Source organism: Bos indicus x Bos taurus, chromosome 2 (genome assembly GCF_003369695.1).
Source record: "Bos indicus x Bos taurus breed Angus x Brahman F1 hybrid chromosome 2, Bos_hybrid_MaternalHap_v2.0, whole genome shotgun sequence".
Lineage (NCBI taxonomy): Eukaryota > Metazoa > Chordata > Mammalia > Artiodactyla > Bovidae > Bos > Bos indicus x Bos taurus.
The window spans coordinates 93,347,533-93,361,646 of record NC_040077.1 but is presented as its reverse complement, the minus strand read 5'-3'; the positions used below and the strand labels follow the sequence as shown (position 1 = coordinate 93,361,646).

Here is a 14,114-nt window from a genome sequence, read left to right as displayed (position 1 = left end):
CTTAGAACTGGTCTTATTACAGACTTGCAGATTTTGCTCATGTGATAGCATTAGTGGTCAACAATAATATCACTATAATCAAGATGCTTCTTTTCTCCTTCCTTTTCCTCAGTTTTCCTTTCTGTCTTTGGCTCATGCTTCTCCATATTCCTCTTAGTTTCTCTCTCTTCAGTTCTTTGAATTCATCCATGGTCCAGTCCATGTCCAACCTCATATATGAAATGTTTCATGATTTTAACTTTCTTTGTATAACTTTTAGTCCTGATTAACATTTTTTCCTTCTGTAACTTCTAGTTCACTATTAATCTCTCAGCTTCTTCCTTAAATTTCCCTCCCACTAGCTTTCCACACAGATGGTAGACATCATGCCATATTCTTATCCTTTTTCTCTGATGGCACTCAATAAGCTCCTGTAGTTCATGGATCATGACAAAGTACATCTGAGAATACCCAGTGCCTGGCACAATATCTAGCCCAAATAAACAATGAGTATTTGATTACCTGAACTGGAAATAGATGTTCAGTAAATATTCACTGAACAATTGGGTCCTGTTATCATCAGTGTTCTAGAAAGTGCAGAGGAACCAGAGATCAAATTGCAAACATCCGCTGGATCATCAAAAAAGCAAGAGAGTTCCAGAAAAACATATATTTCTGCTTTATTGGCTATGCCAAAGCCTTTGACTGTGTGGATCACAATAAACTGTGGAAAATTCTGAAAGACATGGGAATACCAGACCGTCTGACCTGCCTCTTGAGAAACCTGTATGCAGGGCATGAAGCAAGTTAGAACTGGACATGGAACAACAGATGGGTTCCAAATAGGGAAAAGAGTACGTCAAGGCTGTATATTGTCACCCTGCTTATTTAACTTATATGCAGAGTACATCATGAGAAACGCTGGTCTGGAAGAAGCACAAGCTGGAATCAAGATTGCCAGGAGAAATATCAATAACCTCAGATATGCAGATGACACCACCCTTATGGCAGAAAGTGAAGAGGAACTAAGAAGCCTCTTGATGAAAGTGAAAGAGGAGAGTGAAAAAGTTAGCTTAAAGCTAAACATTCAGGAAAGTAAGATCATGGCATACAGTCCCATAACTTTCATGGCAAATAGATGGGGAAACAGCGGAAACAGTGGCTGACTTTATTTTTTGGGGCTCCAAAATCACTACAGATAGTGACTGCAGCCATGAAATTAAAAGACGCTTACTCCTTGGAAGGAAAGTTATGACCAACCTAGACAGCATATTAAAAAGCAGAGACATTACTTTACCAACAAAGGTCTGTCTCGTCAAGGCTATGGTTTTTCCAGTAGTCATGTATGGATATGGAATTGGACTATAAAGAAAGCTGAGTGCCAAAGAACTGATGCTTTTGAACTGTGATGTTGGAGAAGACTCTTGAGAGTCCCCTGGACTGCAAGGAGATCCAACCAGTCCATCCTAAAGAGAGTCACTCCTGAGTGTTCATTGGAAGGACTGATGTTGAAGCTGAAACTCCAATATTTTGGCTACCTGATATGAAGAGCTGACTTATTTGAAAAGACCCTGATGCTGGGAAAGATTGAAGGCAGTAGGAGAAGGGGACAACAGAGGATGAGATGGCAGATGGCATCACCGACTCAATGGAGATGAGTTTGAGTGGACTCTGGCTGTTGGTGATGGACAGGGAGGCCTGGTGTGCTGTGGTCCATGGGGTCGCGAAGAGTCAGACATAACTGAGCGACTGAACTGAATTGAACTGATCATCAGTGTGGGGGCTTCCCTGGTAGCTCAGTGGTAAAGAATCCACCTGCCAATGCAGGAGATGTGTCCTCAATCCCTGGCTCAGGAAGATCCCCTGGAGAAGAAAATGGAAACCCACTCCAGTATTCTTGCTTGGGAAATCCCATTGACAGAGGAGCTTGGTGGTCTACAGTCCATAGGGCCACAAAAGAGTCAGACATGACTTAGCCACTAAACAACAACAACAATCAAAGTGGACCCAGAAATAGAGAGAAATGGAGGTGTAAGAAGATGGATCTCCTGACATCAGTCTCTGTGTATCATGGATGAGAAGCATCTGATCTCAGGGAGATGGACTGTAAGCAAGGGTAAGATGTTGTGGTTGGGTGTTTTTGTATTTTGTCACTTTCTATGTTTTTGGTTGTTTGTTTCTATGTGTTTTCCCCTCCAATGGGAAGTCAAGAGTCTATAGATGAAATATGTATTTTCTAGGAAGGAGATAAGGGAGCCCGTTTGAGTCAGGTTGAAACTCTGTAACTCACAAGCAGGGTGCTAAGGCTGACAGCTCCATAAACCAGGAGCCAAGGCACTGATATTTCTGCAACAAAGACTGGCAAGGGGATGCTTTGCGGTTCTTGGAGATGATATATTTCTCCATTCTACCACCATCTTCATCTACTACTGGCATTTTAATGTAATTGAATGTAATGTACTATTATCTTCTTCTTCGTCACCACCTGGTGTTTTAATGTAATATAGAAATAAAAATATTCTGCAATTAAGGGATACCATACTAGTGTTATTTGCTTCTAGAAAGGCAGAATGATAGGCTAGAGCAAGAAAGAAAAGATAGGAAGGAAAAGAAAAGAAAAAGTATAATAAAATGGAAACATTTGAAGCTGTTAAACAATCCTTCCTTAGGTCCTAAGCCTCTAAGAAATGCAAAGAATTAATTACAGAAAGACTCGGTGATAAAAGTCCTTCATATAACTCAATAAGTGGCCAGGAAACATAATTGAACTCATTTATAATTGAATATCCTGCCACTGGGACAGATTTAAAGAAGGGTAAACTTAAAGAGACATAACAATATTAAACGTTCATTTGTCTTCTCACTGCTGTGATAAAACATTCTTTTTTACAGAGCGAACTAAGACTGGAGCTAGTGCTCTCTTAAGGCAGCAAAAGGTATTGAATAGTACATGATATGTACTTGGGAATCTTAATTTAAATAATTATAATATCTTAAAGAAAAGCGCATCTTAACTCCTTCAATGTTTTATTATATCTGACAAGTTCAGTTAAAGGGCACTTATCTACTGGTGCATTATGCGTCATACATTCTGCGTACTCATTAAAAATAATGAGAACGTATTTAAAAGTCATTGCCCAGACAATCTTTGGGGATGGGGCATGGGAAGAGGTAAGAGGCAACAGATTGTTATTTAAGCATCTATCTCTGTTTTATCAGCCCTTAGGAAGAGAAAAAAAAAGTAACCATCTTAAGCTGATATTCTTTAACGATAAAGATCACACAATTTCTTGAAAAACAGGCAGATGAAATGTGTTCAAACCTCAGTATACTTTCAAAGTGAAAGGGACTCTTGTGGCAGTTTCACATGTGTGGTATTTACTTTGATAACAGCTGGAAAAGTCAACCACAATCAATTAAGGCAGTACATATTTCCCCCTTAATCTTTAAATATCCTTTACAAAATGAACGCGTTTCCTTATCTTACACTGAGTGTACCTTAACGAATGTACAGATCACAGGCATCGGGGTAATTAGGCAAATCAAGGTCATCCCCCGAGCTTTGTAACCACCTTCTTATCCAGCTGCTCCATATCAACAGCTGGCATGAATTACTGGTAACATTTGGCTAACTGGATAATAAGAAGGATATAGTCCGTGGTTGGTCACAAGATTCCTTTTTCTGTGCTGTTTAAACATGTATATTCAGAAAATGCTTCTTTTTTTCTAGCCTCCAGAAGCCTAATCATGGCTTCAGTGGCCACTAATAAGACATATGTCTTATGCCATGAGAGTACAGCTGGATCTCATGGCTCTTCATCCTTAACTTTGCAAGAGAATGTAATTAGGCCCTGGTCCTCTGAAATGTCAGGAGAGCTTCTTTTCAGCACAGAATGCTCCTCCTTCCACCATCTTCTAAACTCCAACAAAACCAGCCTTGTGATAAAACCCATTAAGTATTTTCACTCTGACACCTGGAAGTCATACAACCTGGCAAAATGGCCAGCACTTCCTCCATCTGTTTTAATAATGCTGAACCAGAGCATTTATCATCATCTATTTTATCAAGACTAGATTTTGCTGACAAGGGTTCAGTAGAATTCTTTTAGGTATGAGTAGTGCCAGGGAGTAGCTGATGACTATTAATCCCTCAGGCTTGTGGGTTCTTGAACACATTTTAAAAACTGGCAGAGATTAAGAGCCTGGTCTTTTAGTACATAGCATGACTGAGAAGGTGTTATGCTTATCTCAGCGAGGTGGAAGTCTTCCTTTAAAAATATTTCTGATTTTCACAAACAAACATCTTTTGGTAAGGAGAAATATCTCTATGACTCATTTTCTGCCATCTTTAAAATGAAATGAATGGGAACAGCTAAGCATGGTGGCTTTGTGACAGGACGTGAGGATCACTTTCTTAGGAGCTTTGTAAAGTCTGACCTGTGTTCAACATAGCAGAATGGGGATGGTAGAGTATGGCCCATGACACCTTCCCTGTAGCATTTCATGCTGGAGATAAAGTTTGTTCTTGTTCAGTCCCTAAGTCATGTCCAACTCTTTGTGACCCCCTGAACTGCAGCACACCAGGCTTCCCTGTCCTTCACTGTTTCCCAGAGTTTGTTCAAACTCATGTCCATTGAGTCGGTAAAGCCATCCAACCATCTCATCCTCTGTCATCCCCTTCTCCTCCTGCCTTCAATCTTTCCCAGCATCAGGGTCTTTTCCAGTGAGTCAACTCTTCACATCAGGTGGCCAAAGTACTGGAGCTTCAGCTTCATCAGGAGTCCTTCCAATGAATATGCAAGATTGATTTCCTTTAGGATTCACTGGTTTGATTTCCTTGCAGTCCAAGGGACTCTCAAGAGTCATCTCCAGCACCACAATTTGAAAGCATCAGTTCTTCATTGTTCAGCCTTCTTTATGGTCCAACTCTCACATCTGTACATGACTACTGGAAAACCACAGCATTGACTAAAGGGGCCTTTGTTGGCAAAGTGATGTCTCTGCTTTTTAATACACTGGCTAGGTTTGCCATAGCTTTTCTTCCAAGGAGCAAGTGTCTTTTAATTTTTAGGCTGCAGTCACCATCCACAGTGGTTCTGGAGCCCCCGCAAAATAAAGCTGTCACTGTTTCCACTTTTTACCTATCTTGAGGAGGATCTAAAGAGTCTCTTGATGAGGGTGGAAGAGGAAAGTGAAAAAGCTATTTTAAAAACCAACATTCAAAAAACTAAGATCATGGTATCCGGTCCCATCACTTCATGGCAAATAGATGGGGAAAACCAAGTGTAACTGCAAACAAGCGTCAATAACCCAATCTTCTAAGTTTCTCTAAAAGTACTTCCCTTTCGTATCTGTCTAAATCTACAAGTTACAAGATGTCACATAACACATTTTGAGCACAATCAAATTGAGTGTGGAAATTTTAGAGCACAATCGAGTTGGGCCTGAAAAAGTCAAGTACAATTGAGTTTGCCTAAATGGATCAGGTGTAATTGAGTTGAGTAACTGGATTGCGCTGAGCACTGGCCCTTTGCCAAAATGAGGGGCACGTGGCCAAAGGGACGCAACTCAATTGGGCCTGAAATTTTCATTGAATACTTTTCACAGAGCAAGAAATTGTTTGTAGAATAAAAAAAATAAAGTTGAAAATGTGATTATTGGAGCTAGTCAGCTATGGGTACTAAGTCATCCTACAGGCCTTATAACTCTTTATAACTAATGGTTTTCAAATTTGAGGGGGCGTCAGAACCATCTGGAGTGTATGGTAAAATCCATCTTTGGGCTCCACCCCTAGAGTTTCTGATTTCTTAAGTCTTCAGGGAGCCTGAGAATTTGCATGTTTAACAAATTCTCAGGTGGTGCTACACTGCTGGTCTGAGACCATGCTTTGAGGACCACTGTTCTAACAAGTTATGGTAGCCAAGACTGAAACATTTTGAAGGTGCTTTAAACTACATTAATATTTCAAAAATGACTTTAATATTTTAAAATAAAATATACTGCTACTTATTTTTATATGCCTTTACAAATAAACTGTACAACTAGATCAGGCAGATGTCTTCATGATCATTTAAACGACCTAAACTGTCACTTACATTTAATACTATCCCTACCCCCATTGTCTTATGTGTAGTTAGAAGTTGCTAGAGCTCTGATGTCTAGGGAAATCGCTGAATATTTTTTTTTTTGGTTTAAAATGACTGTAGTAGGATGGATAATGCATGAAATACAGATTAGGTATAGATTAGGGGTAATAGCTCTTTCAGTGATACCTTTTCTAGCTTTCTATATCATCTATTTTAATAATGCATAGCTTTCAGTTATTCGGTCAACAAATATTTACTGAGCACACAGTGTCCACCAGACACAGGAAATAACAACAGGAGTCAACATTATTGGACTGTGTGTTAGCATCTATGTTCAACTAATTCTCATAACAACCCTACAAAGTGGGTGCTATCATTGTCCTTATTTAACAAATGAAGAAATTAAGGCACTGAGAGATTAAGATTGTGAGAGAGGGGTTCACATTGAGGCCATGAGACCCCCAAACCTGGACTCTTAATTGCTATTTGTTCTTAAGGTGATTCAGAGACATGGTAAGGGGAGTTCTGAATATAAACGCAAACCTAACTGGAGCCCCATATCCCAGACTTAGGGGGTTCAAGCAGGTTCTGTTAAGTAAATATCTTAAGGAATTGAATGGTGAAAGAGAAGGGAAGGGGTGTTCTAAGCAGAGGGGAGTCTCACAGGAAATATTTGGCATGGAGAGGGCTCTGGTAACATCTTAAACAAGTGAAAAAAAGCCTGGCATGGCTCGAGAGTAGAGAGAAGGAAAAACAGTGACAATTCATAGATCAGCTTGGGAGGCATAAAAGGAATACAATTCTAGGCCAAAAATAATTGTTTCTTCTCCAAACCTGTTTATATATCTTCTATTTCTAGCCACCCAAATTCAAAACTTGGGAGTTTCTGATATACCTCATTCTATTAACCCAACGTCTATCAGATGCCAAAGCCGAAGTTTTCTATCTCCATTCCCAATGACTGGGGTGTCCTAACTGTGCACTTAATTATCTCTCATTGAGATGAGCAATGCTGATAACAAGTAACATTTGCTGAATCCCATTGCATGTGCCTGGTTCTAAGTACTACATACGTATCTCATTTAATGCTAATAGACAATCTCTTAAGTAGATATTAATCTGATCCCCATTTTTTTAATGAGGAGTGGGAGCACAGGGAAGTAACTTACCCAAGGCCACTCAGTCAATCAGGATCCAACCCAGGAATGGCTAGTATCAGATCCCAAGCTCCTAACCATCACATTCTAGTGAACTGGAATAGCTTTAAGCAGGAATCTAATACCCCTTTGCCCCTTTCAAACACTTTCTCATGTTAGCTCCTTGATCAGTAATCTACTAGGGTGGGCTGTTTAGTATCTCCTTGATATATTCTGTATTTTTCAATCTCAGTATTTAAATTTGCTTTTTCCTTCTCTCTTGTGGCTCTGCATTTTGAAATCCTACTCAATCATCAAAATTCTTCTCAAGGACCTTTATGTTTTTATAAGTTTTTTTGGTCCCCAACTTTGAATCCAAACCCTTCAGTTGTATAATTTGATGAACCCACTCTTTTTTTTTCTTTATGGGCTAGACCCTTTTTGAAGGCAGGAACACATTTTATTGACTCTGAAGTTCATCTTTCAGAGTCTGGACTACTGGTTGAGTAGAAATGCAGGAAGAAGTAAACAGAAATTACTGCAGAAAGAGGCAGAAATGGAGACTGTGTCTTAGCCAGGACTCCATCTGAAGTCAGAGAACCGAGTTACTTGGAGAATCTATAAAATATAGCAATGCATTTTGGTTTCTGCGTAATTATTTAAATTCTAAAACATAACTCATGCACTTTGGTTTGGGTAGAAAAATCATTCTGAAACCATCCTTCAATTTCTGCTCCTTTTCCACAAATAACCACTATAATATTCATTCTTCCTTAAGTACCTTGGTTAATTAAGCATGGGGTCATTTTGAATCAAATAGCCAAAGGGAAATAAAATAATGTATCAGTTAAATGAGGTTCATCTAAAATTTCAAACTAAAATTCTTGTATGATTCATGACGTTAAATAATTTGACATTTGAGATATGAAGCTTTTACTTAGGAAGAAGGACCATGAAGAAGTTTAGGCCATGTGTCATTTGAGAAGGTAGATACAGGGACTGGTAGATACTGTAGTGTTGGAATTTCAGCAGCTATTCGGGGAGCTTCCACATATGCCTGCATCATTTTTTTTTCTCAGCAAAAGCAATGTTCCTAAGTGAAGGTCAGATCAGCATGACAAACATGGCTAACTTTGGGATCTCAATCATTCCAAGCAGGAGCAACTTGCTTGCTTGAAATACAGTTAATCCCCCTTGCAGAGGCCAGCGCTTAATAGCAGGCAAACTTGGCAGGTAGAAATTATAAATACATTTGAAATTTTCTCAGCTTGTTTTACCCACCAGGAGTTGCTGTGATTTTCAGGATAATTTAAAGATAAGGCAGCAGGTCAGAACATGAAATGTTAAAGAGGTTAACAATGAAATGGCAGAATAGTTCTTTTCCCCCAGTAAATGAAACGAGACAGCCACATACCTGATACATACATGGCAAATAAGCCAATGCCTCTTTCTCTGAAGTCCTTAAAAATAAAGTCAAGGAATACACAAAAAACTTTTCATTTTCAGGATTTTTTCTAAATGGAATATTAGCTTTATTTGACACTTGGCAAAAGACAAAAAGAATTTCAGGTATCAAGAATGGAAAAAAATTTGTAGACCATGTCTCTCACAGAACAGACCAAACGAACCACTGAATAAGTAGCACAGTTTTCAAGTACGATCACAAACACAGCAGATTTACCTTCTGATTCTATTACCAATACTAATCTCAAAGTCCCTTTTGCAAAAATGTTCCTCGTGTGAACATTTCTTTAATAAACTCTCACCCAGTAAGAGGATGAGAACATCAAAGGATCTTCTGGACTAGGATTCTACCAAGATCACCTTTGAAGTACAGTTCTTTTGGTAAAGATACTAGAGAGAGCTAAATAGTGATGATGCTATTATATAAATTCCCTTCATTTGCTTTTCAACCCAGCCTGTGGCAGTTGGAAAGTTGGCTAAATGTGCCATCATACTTGTGATACTGACCAAATTGCTCAGGAAGGAAGGCTTGGACCAGCAAACACAGGAATTCAGCACTGTTCTCTTATGTGGCAAGTCAGGAGAAATGACCAGGAAATGAATGCTGGGGCCTTTGGAATGACAGAGGGTCACATCTGAGAGACCATCCTATACTGGGCCTTCCTGTGGAACTGCTGACCACACGCTCCCTTGGCGGTGAGAGTTAAGACTTCACAGGAAGTTAATGATAACAAGGAAGTAAGGAAGATTTAACTGTCAGAAAACAGGCAGAGCAGTGCTGTTAAGAGGGTACAGAGCTCACGAAATAGCACGGCTTAACAAAAGCGAGAGGACAGTTTCTCAGAACAGGAAACCAATAAACAGTTTGTTTTCTTCAAAGGAGACAGAATCAGACAAAAGCAGGAAGTGCTGTCCTTCCTTCATCCTGCCAGGTTTTTAATGGAAAGTCAAGTGGGTGCATCATTCAAAATAAGGGAGAAGAGACTGAAATGATACCACCTTTGCTTTTTTTCTGAAAGAGAAACACAAAGATGCATCACGTCGCACGCTCTTCATTCTGTGCTTTCGAAGAGTCCAATTCCACACTCTGAATATTTCCCACTGAAAGAGCCCCATGCATGCCACACGTGACTGCTTTATAAACTTCCTGCGGAGTTCCTGCTATTTAGCATTCAAGACAGGTATTTGGGCTGGAAAAATAATATTATTCCATATTTTTCCAAAACAAAGATTCTGGGTCCCCATTACTTAAGTAAGCCTCAAAGGCGCTTGCTTTGCTGTGGTTACATATTCCACATATTTGGATAGTTAGAAGTCATATAATTTTTAAAAAGACTATTTGCCAGGGGATTCCAAGAGAATGGATACTAACCACATGCCCTCCAAATTTTGTGTAACACGGAAAATGATGAGAACACAGAATTTATTTTCACTCATTATCTCATAGTTGCACAATAAAGTTAATATGCTCCCTGGTGGGCTTGGGCTACGATATCATTTTCTGGAATAGAAATCCAATTTCACGAAATTATATTAAATAAGAGTGAAAGAATATGTACAGGCTGCCTGGCTTGTAAATTTGGTTGGTTATACAAGTTTTGTCTGTAATTCAGTATTTTGCACCAGAGTACATTTTAAAACAATGAAGAAGAAAACAATGTTCAAAGTAGTTGTTAGTCCCAGGTAAGCCTGCCCAAATCTATTTACCCCATAATACCTATATAGTACTGTGTTTACAATACTACAGAAGTGGTAATGTACTAGAAGAAATAAACATCACTAACACACTGAGTATTGTGTGTATCTTTCAGCTCCCTTTAGTCCAAAAATTCTATTATTCCATTTGCTAACTTCTAGATATAAGTGTGTTTGACTAAAAATGTTTTCAGAGTTCCAAACTGGACTAAGATCAACATTCTTTTCCCCCTTATTGGGACGGGGAGAGTAGGGGTTTGAGGGATGGGGAGAGCTTCTAGGAAGAAGGAATTAGTGCATTTGGGAATTCTAATGGACATATGGGAAAAGGGTATAAAGAACTGTTCAATTGGGAATGAGGGGACTCATTAGGGCTTGAGTTTCTAGTTGGAATTCTGCTGTTGGGTTCTTCTTCATGCCTATGGACTGCCTGAGATATTTCTCTTTACATTCAGGATTTTAGTCCTCCCAGGACCATAGCTCATCAGAATACAGATGTTCTGTATTATACAAAAGTTCCTTCCTTGTTCTCCTATCCCTTAAACAAGTATATAGTCCTACTGAGGTTTTTGTTTTGTTTTGTTTTGAGTTTTTATCACCAGCAACCAAAAATTGAACAAGAAGTATAAGGGCTTCCTGCTATATATCCATGCTGCCTCCTTTGGCCTGTCTGACTCTTTGTGACCCTGTGGGCTGGGGTCTGCCAGGTTCCTCTGTCCAGGAGATTTTCCAGGCAAGAATATCAGAGTGGATTGCCCTTTACTCCTCCAGCAGATATTCCTGATCCAGGGATTGAACCAGTCTCCTGTATTGCAGGCAGACTCTTTACCACTTGAGCTGTCAGGGAAGCCCCTTTTTATATTGTTCCCTTTCACTTTGACCCTTGTAGAAAAAAGATCAAGGTCTTTGGATAAATAAAAGATGGAAGAAAAAAATCTATCTGGATTTAGATTTTAAAAAGTCTGCTGCTGCTGCTAAGTTGCTTCAGTCATGTTCGACTCTCTGCGACCCCACAGATGGCAGCCCACCAGGTTCCCCAGTCCCTGGGATTCTCCAGGCAAAAACACTGGAGTGGGTTGCCATTTCCTTCTCCAATGCATGAAAGTGAAAAGTGAAAGTGAAGTCGCTCAGTCATGTCCGACTCCTAGCGACCCCATGGACTGCAGCCCACCAGACTCCTCCATCCATGGGATTTCCCAGGCAAGACTTCAAATTTTGACAGCATATCTCTTTAGGAACTGTAAGGCACTTCAGTGAGATGAGGCAGAAACTCAAGATTCTGCCTTCCAAAGTGGCTGGGTCAACTATCAGAAAGGAGATGGTAAGTGCATCTACCCTTCCCTATTTTATCATGGATCTTCTCAAAGCATACAATAGGATACAAGGAAAAACGGGTAAGATGATGGGAAAGAGAAGGAAGATCAAAAAGAAATTCTATGGTACAGGAACATAGAAAGAAGAGGTGCCTTTGGCTAGTACTAAGGAGGGTTAATATATGAGCATTGGTTCAGGAAGGCTGTCTATTCAAACTTGTATTTAAACACATGTAACAGAATATTCGGAGAAGGCAATGGCAACCTACTCCAGTACTCTTGCCTGGAAAATCCCATGGGCGGAGGAGCCTGGTAGGCTGCAGTCCATGGGGTCACTAAGAGTCAGACACAACTGAGTGACTTCACTTTCATTTTTCACTTTCATGCACTGCAGGAGGAAATGGCAACCCACTCCAGTGGTTTTGCCTGGAGAATCCCAGGGATGGGGGAGCCTGGTGGGCTGCCGTCTATGGGGTCGCATAGGGTCGGACACGACTGAAGCAACTTAGCAGCAGAATCAGCAGCAACACAATATTAGACCCAGAGTAGGTGTCTTAGACATTGTCTAGTCTTATCATCTAACCAATGGGAGAACTGTTTTTAGAGCATCTTGGACAGATGGTGAGGCAAGTTCTGTTTCAGTATGCTAAATAATCTATTTCCTTCTTGGACAGCTCTAACAGCTAGAAAGCGCTTGTAATGTTATCACTTCCAGCCATTTATTTTGGAACAGGCTCACATAGGGCAGGAAATTAGTCTTTATTATTATTTTTTTATCCCCAGAACCTTCAAATTAGTGCACAATGCATGCTCAACAATTTGTTTTTTGGATTAATTGGTAAGTAAATTAATGGACATAAACTATCTGAAGCAACAGGTTAAAATTTACTTTCTAATCTGTATAATAATTCTTTATATATGTGATAGCAATTATCAGTACTAAATTTTTTTTTTCAAGTTAACTATACTTAGTTCTTAGTTCAGTCGCTCAGTCGTGTCTCACTCTTTGCAACCCCATGAATCGCAGCACGCCAGGCCTCCCTGTCCATCACCAACTCCTGGAGTTCACTCAGACTCACAACCATGGAGTCAGTGATGCCATCCAGCCATCTCATCCTCTGTCGTCCCCTTCTCCTCCTGCCCCCAATCCCTCCCAGCATCAGAGTCTTTTCCAATGAGTCAACTCTTCGCATGAGGTGGCCAAAGTATTGGAGTTTCAGCTTTAGCATCATTCCTTCCAAAGAAATCCCAGGGCTGATCTCCTTCAGAATGGACTGGTTGGATCTCCTTGCAGTCCAAGGGACTCTCAAGAGTCTTCTCTAACACCACAGTTCAAAAGCATCAATTCTTTGGCGTTCAGCCTTCTTCACAGTCCAACTCTCACATCCATACATGACCACAGGAAAAACCATAGCCTTACTCAATTTTGTCAACTAACACTCACTGTTCTGATGATCTAACTCAAGGAAAACCTATCATATTACCCATATGTGCCTTTGCCATTTCTTACATAGATTCAAAGAAAATAAAAATTAAAAGATAATTAAAATTCCTTTTTCTCATATCTATTCTTCTTTAGTATTAGTCATAAAAATCCTCTGAATTTTCTAAATCATCCTTAAATATTTCAACAATAAATATTATGTGTCAGTAGTAAAAAAAAAACGAGAAAATGAAAATCTGGCATAACGCACTGACAATCTGGGTGCATCTCCTTCCAGATATTTTATAAAGATTCTTAATGTTATTGTCATACTGTATATATCACTTCATGCCCAACTTTTTACTTAATATATCCTGTACATTCTCTCATATTCTTATTAATTCTTCACAGAGATGATTTAAGTACTTATTATATTTCATTGGAAAGCTATCCAGTTATTTATTTAACCAATACCTCCTGGTCGTACTGTGCTCAATATATCACTGCAATAAATAGGACTGGAGAAAAAAAATCAATGTAGAAGAATTTTTCCCACATCTTTGATGATTAGTTTGGGACAAATTACTAAAATTGTAGTTACTAGGTCAAAGGATACACGTTTTTAATAAGACTTGAAGTTCTCTTTCTTGAGACGTCTTTCCCAGGCTTCAAGATGAAGTTAATTCCCTTGTAAGGTATTACTGTAGCACTCTGCAACTTGCTTTCATAATCTTTATCACCATTTAAAATACTTGGTTATATTTTAATTTTCCTTTGGACTGCAAACTGCATTGAGGTAGGACCATGAACATTTCTGCTGATGGTGTTTTGCATGGGGCCTAGGCCATAGCATATACTCGATGTGCATTTTATTAAGTTGAATATTGTTAAATTGCTTCCTTGAAGGGTGTTTTCATATTCATATATTTGAAGCACTGTTTGCATTTACCCATCTCACTGCATCATCTTTCTAAAACAGTGATACTCCAAATGGGGCAAAACTCTCTGTGTGATTCAC

The 14,114-nt window shown here is 39.4% G+C and overlaps 1 protein-coding gene across 1 annotated transcript in view; it reads right to left on the bottom strand.

The window, feature by feature from the left end:
• Positions 1–14,114, bottom strand: part of PARD3B (par-3 family cell polarity regulator beta) — a 1,152,531-nt gene that overhangs the window by 495,120 nt on the left and 643,297 nt on the right. The window lies entirely within an intron of this gene.